A 7,149-nucleotide genomic window follows, 5' to 3' on the forward strand; every position below is an offset into this window, starting at 1 on the left:
CGGCTGCTCCATGGTTCTCGCTGGCTAAATGTGTGGCCTAGTGCGGGCACTAACATGCTGCACTCTAGGTACTAAGGTAAGTGTTCATATGCGGCGTCCAAGAGGTCGCCTTAGTGCCACACGTGTACTTCACATTGCGGCTCGTTATGTCTTGCAAGAAGTCTAACGCCAATTGTATAACTTAATGTATTACCAAACGTGCTACAGGTTTTGCAGCCTGCCGAACTTTGCGTTTGAATGCCAAAACAGGCAATAAAGAAAGAAAGGCGCAGCCGTCGCATCAGGGAAGCGTGCTCGTCTCGCAACCCAGAGGCCCGGGTTCGATTCCCAACCAGACCGAAATGTATAAAAATTGTCATTTGAAAGCCACTTATTTACTTTGTTTACAGCAACTTCCCTGAGAAATGTGACGACAATCGTAGCATCTTTTGCGGCGTCTGCCATTTTTCGTCACGGCGCAGTTTCGCCATGGTCACCGCCAACGAAAACACCTAAGGCTTTCGCCTTAAGTAATAATGCGTCACCGATATGGGAATCCGACTTCTTCGCCGAGCTCAGCGACCCGGTGCTCTAGCCTCTAGGCCACGATCAGACACTTAATTTCCACTTGATCGAGCAAGCCAGTTCTTTGAAACACACGGCACGTGACCACTTCCTCGTCTTCTTCCCTCCTGACATCTACCGCTTTGAGGCGCTGTATTAGACTGCACATCATGCTCCTCCCCCCCCCCCCCCCCCCCCGTTACACCTCACACCCCTCTGTCCCATCTTTTGTTGGCGGCGCTACCAGAAAGTACGGCGATTTTGCATTTTTCCAAAGCCAGGCTCCCAGACCAATGCCTCCTAAGAAACGGGGCCATTGCCCAGACAAGCGAGGGCCGCTCAATTTACGGCAAAACGCAAGTAGACGCAGCATTGCGCTTCGCTTCATTGACTTTACAGGTGAGCGAGGACAGCGTCCTAGCGTTACGCGCAGTGCACAAAAGATTGCGCCGCTTCAGTTTGCCACGAACGCGAATTCCAGCCGCTCCCTTTTGTTTAAATTTTTGCAGAAGCGGGGCTATACAGCGTGTGTAAGTCTATACCTGCTCGCCAGAGATTTCCCCACCCGAAAGAAAGAGAGCCAACCAAAACACTTCAGACACCAGAAAGCTCTCGTGCGATATCACTCGCGTCCCAGAAGGGGGCGTCCACGATGAACGCGCCGCGCGCCTAGAATCTCGGTCGCGCTCAGCCATTTGCTTCGTGAGGACCTACGTGCGACAACGTGACAGCGTTCCTGAGGCAGCTCGTGCACTTCGGGTGCGTTCGAAGCTTCTCTAGTGTGTCCGATGTGGGCGTGTGACTAACAATTACCTGTTGCTTGTACCGACGCAGGTCTCGTCGCGCTGCTCTTGGTTAACCGTCAAGTTCACCGGAACAAACCACCTCGGTGACAGTCCTCTGGGAAGCCTAATCTGTGCGCCACGAAGTGCGTCTGTTTCGCAGCCGAGGATCCACTTCAGCGCACGTGAGTGAATGGCGACTGCGGATCTACCGTGCATCTTAGTTTAGGGTTTAATTAGAAGCTTTGTTTGCACTTTTACAGTGGCTGGCCACGTGTATCTCACAGACAAATCTGCGCCAATCTCGCGAATGGTGTAGTACGTTAAAGAACCCCAGGTGGTCGAAATTTCCGGAGTCCCCCACTACGGCGTGCCTCATAATCAGATCGTGGTTTTGGCACTTACAACCCCAGAAGTTAATTTCTTTAATGGTCTAATGGAGTACGTGACCACGCATGATGCGTCTCAGTGCAAGGGATTTATTACGCCTTTTACAGAGCGCCAATGCTCACACCAGGGTAAACATGGGTGTCGGCGGGGAATTTATTGTAATTTATTACAGTCGCTTAGGTGAAGCGTGTTTATCTAAGTTATTTGCCTCTTTCTCCGTATTTGGCGTCGCTGTGTAGAAAAGACGCAGCGCGGGGTTCTCGACGTAGCGATTTTGTGCGAACATCACCTTTGGTGCTAGCCCCAAGGATTTTGGAGAGAAAGAGTTAGTGTATATCATGGTGTAAAAAAGGAAGGTGATCCCACGGCGGCGCGAGGCGCGGCCACTTAGTGTGACTCTATGCACGCCGCTGCCGCCAGCGGCAGCACCTGTTCTGGAGGCCACTTTTTCCCTTGCTTTGCTGTCGCATTTACGGGCACGCGCGGCAGAAGTGCTTTATTTCGTTGAATATATGTTGTTCGCCTGCTTAAAACGACTCTACTTGGTTGGAGGAGCGTCCCTTTATATTTCTGCCGACATTCCGATTGACTCCGACGCGGCGAGCAGCGGTAAGCGCAGCGCGCCGTCTGCCCGAGCAGACGACGCGTCTCTCTCGTGTTCGAAATGACGGTATTTTGACTGTAAGTGGCATGAAACCTTCTACCTGCTCATGATTTGGCGTCTAAATAACGAAAAATTGCATATCTTTGGGTATGGGTGTTTAAATGCTGACGGAGGTCGTAAATTATCCACTGTTGTGCAGCTTCTCCAAGGCCTCCTGAACACGTGCTGCCCCTAGCGGCGGCGCTCACTTCCGGTCACACGAAGTGGCCGCTCTCTCGCCCCAGCGCGGGCGCGCCGTCGGAACACCTATCTTCTTACACCGTGGTGTATATTATTCTAATGCTTGTTTAGCCACCTAGTCTTTCTTTCTATTGTCTGCTTTCTGCGCTGGGTGTCTCGAGTTATTCAAGATGAAAGCATACCAGCTACCAGAGTTATTCACAGTAGAGTAGTACAATTTAGACACGCGTTAAAGCACCCCATATAGTTGAAAATAATCCACATAGCCACACTAACGCGTGCCTTGTAATTAAATTGCAATTTTGCTCCACAATGCCGAACATCTTTTTCTCTTTATTAGGTTCTGCATCGAGATAATAATAATAATAATAACAATACTCTAATCCGCAAAGTTACAAAGAAAGCAGTGTATATCTCAGGCCTGCCAAAGCTACATAGGGTTGAGCGGCAGTGCCTGGCAGGCAGTGGAACCAAACAGTTATTGCAATTGACATGCTTTTCACTTTTAAAGTAGTCTATGGAGGGGGACAAAAGGAAGCGAGTAGTTCCCCGGGGGCGACTAGTCACTTTGCCTGAGCCCTTTTTTACCTTTTATTTGGTGTGAGCACGCAAGGCACTTTGAGACAATTTATAAAATATTAAGGAACATAGTAGTCTCGTAATCTCTTGTCATATCTTGTACAACGCCTGGGTACGCGGTAAAGATCCTTAGGCCGCAGACAACGTGCGGGAACGTGCTTTACCTTGAAAATACTACTTTCTCAGAAATGCGAGCACAACAGTTTCCTGTAGTAGTTGATTAAAGTCCGGCATAAATATGGTTTTCAAAACGTCACTTTTGTCATTAAAGATTAAATCACAGCTGATGTTATTTAGGATAGAACGGAGAATAGAGTTGACCCTAGTCTGCCAAGGAATTGCGCAATTACCATGCAGTGTTATGTTGTACCTTAATACACAATAACACAAGGCATGTACAACAACTTTTCGAACAGAAAGGGGCATATAATACCTCAAACTGTATAGCACACAAGATACTGCACGAAGTCTTTTGCATACGTAATCTAAGTGGGAGTTCCAGTAAAGATCACTGTCGAAGTACAAACCGAGCTATTTTACAGAAGTCACGTAATCTAAAGGTTTACACAGACATGGAGAACAATTTGAATTGTGTAGCACAAACTGATTATCGATGTCTTGTTTTTTTTTTCAGACGATTGTGAAAAGAAATAAGTTTTGTCTTTGACGTATTAATATTAGGTTAGAGAACCGGTTCATAGCCTTAATCGCCATTGCTTGAGAGGAAGTAATAGCGTGGATAAAGTTTGTTGATTGAACTATAATGATAGTCACATCTGCCGTTAATTGGATACAATCCAACAGGCACCATACGAAGTTTCCGTAAAGCAGTACTGTGAATAAGAAGAACCAGTAACGAAATTTCTTGCTGCCATAAAGCTGTCATCTAACCAAGGTGACGGTGAAAACGCGCAGTAAGACATCAACGATGGCGATAGTCAACTTTATGAATATGAAAGACCAGCAACGCAGTGTGCGTCTTCACCTCAAAGCCAAATTCAGGGTGTCGGTGAAAAGGCGTAGTAAGACCAGAGGCATTTGATACTTTTTCTTATGGTCACGAAACTTCCCCGAAAGTTTCATATAGGGACAGAAGGTGGTGGCGCCAGCGGCGCTGGTATGCACAGAAGGTTTTTTTCGCTGTGTTTTATGACACGCAGGACATTAGTCAATATAAGAATAAGAGCTTGGTAGCTCAACCTACCGCCCCGTTCCAAAGGAGACGCTCATAGCATCTATCCATTCAACCATCCATTTGGGGCAAAGTTAAATTTTGACCAAGGGAAAAAAAGTAAGATGTATACAAAAGATACTTGGGTGAAAATCATGTATAGCATACCTGATAAACTCAAACGGCTAGGGGACTATTTGTCACCACCACGTTTGATTTTATCAGGTATGTTATGCGTGCTTTTCATTCAAGCATGAGAATATTTCGATTCAAGCATGTGACACTGCCACGGTGAACTGTGTCCTAGCGGTGACCCCCGTGAACTTGCAAAGACCCGTGGACAGGTAGCCGCCACGGAATGGGCTGCGGCTCCGGAACTGGCTTAGTTGCTGGAACAGACTGTGATCACGTGACTGGCAGCAACCCCTGGACCTAAAACCACCCCATAAACTGAGAGTGCCCTCTGGTCAGCCGGTGATTAGGTGACCGGCGGAAGACAAGATGGCGGCTCATGAAGCGCTTGCGCTGTCATTATTGTCGCCGTTGAGTTTCCCCATTGGGCCTCTGCGTCTTAAAGTGTATCTTGTATCCCATTGGCGAAGGTAGTGCCTTGCCGTGGAGCTTGCACATCTGTACCGTCGCACTTCGAGCAAACGTTTGTCAGCCGTACAAGAAAATTACATGCTTGGTGCCAACTGTCTTTTTATGACGTGTCGCATAATTGTACTGCAAATTGGGCACTTTTGCTAAAAAGTAGCCTCTAGAGCTTGTCGAATCGCACTACTACCGATAAATTGTCCACCGAGGCCTCATTTGCAAGAAAAAGCATAGCATTCTCTTCAATAATTGAATTTATTACAATAATTACCCTCTTACTTACCAATTGCACGGCAAATTAATATATCGGTAAGTAGAAGGGAATTGGCGCGAACCTTAAGTTTAATGTTTCAACATTTGAACACCGTCTTGTAAACCGACATATTTGGTCTCCAATTATCCGTTGAACTTACGTGGTTTAGTAGGCGGCACTGCGAAGCACGGCTCACTGTGCTAACCGTTCGTGGCGTAAAAAGGAGGCGTAAAGTGAAGCTGCCGTCGCATTTTTCCCTTTACGCGAATTTATTCTTATTGATGCGGTGGGCAGCTCCCGATTGGATGCATATTCTCTTCAGCAGCTGGGGCGAGACAGGCGGACTGACAGTGCTTACTTGGCCGGCGGTGCCTCTGGAATGGCAGCGACCCACGGAAAGGTAGCATCCTCTCAATTGGCTGCTGCTCCGGGAGTGGACGCGGTAGCCCCGGAATTAGTTGCAGGGCCTGGTCCTCACTGGGCTGCACACCCGGGATTGGCTGTGGTCTTGGCACTGTCTGGGACCTTGAGACTGGCAGGAACCTCTGGACAGACAGCGACCCCTTGAGAGCGAGCCACCCCCGGACGGATGAGGCTCTGGTACGGCGGAGGTCAGAAAATTGGCGTCGACACCAAAGGGGCCAATGGCGCCTCCTGGAGCAGCTGTTTGTTGTTGAAGGTGCATGTTTTAATTCAGATTGTACTTGTTATAACGCCGATTGCAATGCTCTTTTCAACGTGTAGTGGTTTCACTTATCACGTTCACGATCAGTGTTACCATACTTTTTGAAGTGCATTTCTAAAGCGAAATCAGAAATTGGCAAAATTTGCGTTTAATTTTGCGGATGCTTTAGGTAACACAAATTTTAGGCAACACAGGCGTTTTCGAACACTATATTATATGCGAGCACGGGCATGTCAGATAATTTTTATCGGAACGCACCACATTTCTTTAAGGTCCGTTTGAGTAGGGCCTAATGAGTAAATTTACCAGTGGTGCAGTGGGCTTTTTCTTTAGTATTGCTAAAATTTACTACAGCTGAAATTTGGCAAATACACTCATATTGTCAGGTTACAAACTCAGCATGTTTCAAAAGAACGTAAGAAATCAGATTTGCTTCGCAGGCAAATGCCCTTGATCCCACGTTATCAGTGAAAGTTGCCAAGTTCTCGGCGCTCCTTGAAAGATAGCGAAATTCTGCAAGACACACAATTTCTGATGATAACGAGACCTTCTTGCAGGTACCTTGGTCTACATGAAGGCTCTTCGCAGTATTGATTTGTCCAAAACAAATGTGATACTGAAGTAGTGTGTTCAGGCTTCGCGTGAACGAGTACGCCATCCTACAGTTTTTTTTTTATCTTGTGCTTAAGCTGCAGCCTTTGTAATATCATAATAAAGGGAGTAAATGTCCACCATCTGACGCTATTTAGTGAAAGTGCATTATCCGGACTGTTAAGGCCAACTTGAATAGGTTTCGAAAAAACAGAAACTTGCATTTTGCTTGTGAGCACACCCTCAGGGCAACCATTTCTGCCTAAAAATCAGAGTCCACGCGTCCCACAGCAAATTTCGGCCGCTTGCTTGCATGGGCTTCCTGATAAAGAAATTGCGTTATAGAAGGCAACTCTGAAAGAAACTTTCTATCCTAGAAGTCGCTAACATGTCGCCATTTGTTCTGTCCCGTCGTTGCAAAAGTCGGCAGGGGCTAAGTTGACAAATTTGTCGCTAAACAGACAAGTAGCTAAATCTAGCGACAAGATCACTAAAATAATAATGCTCCTACGTTAGCATAAAAACTGCCTGTCAGGCGTTTCGCATCATTGTCCTGGTCCTCCTTGTACCATGAGACAGTCATGTGGGGGATCATTATCAAGTGAAAATATTCCAACATTACAAGGCAAATGCAATGTTGAGGACGGCAGGTAAAAAGCCCTTTTGGAGGTTCGACTGGTCCTGTATTCTATACACTTGGCACAGCAGTGGTAA

General features: G+C 46.9%; 1 long non-coding RNA gene across 1 annotated transcript; it reads left to right on the forward strand.

The window, feature by feature from the left end:
* Positions 1-1,190: 1,190 nt before the first annotated feature.
* Positions 1,191-5,832, forward strand: LOC125942003 (uncharacterized). The gene is made up of 3 exons (XR_007464729.1): positions 1,191-1,302; positions 1,378-1,510; positions 5,485-5,832. It is a non-coding gene; the product is annotated as an uncharacterized LOC125942003 (long non-coding RNA).
* Positions 5,833-7,149: the final 1,317 nt, after the last annotated feature.

Source organism: Dermacentor silvarum, unplaced genomic scaffold, assembly GCF_013339745.2.
Source record: "Dermacentor silvarum isolate Dsil-2018 unplaced genomic scaffold, BIME_Dsil_1.4 Seq866, whole genome shotgun sequence".
NCBI classification, from domain to species: domain Eukaryota; kingdom Metazoa; phylum Arthropoda; class Arachnida; order Ixodida; family Ixodidae; genus Dermacentor; species Dermacentor silvarum.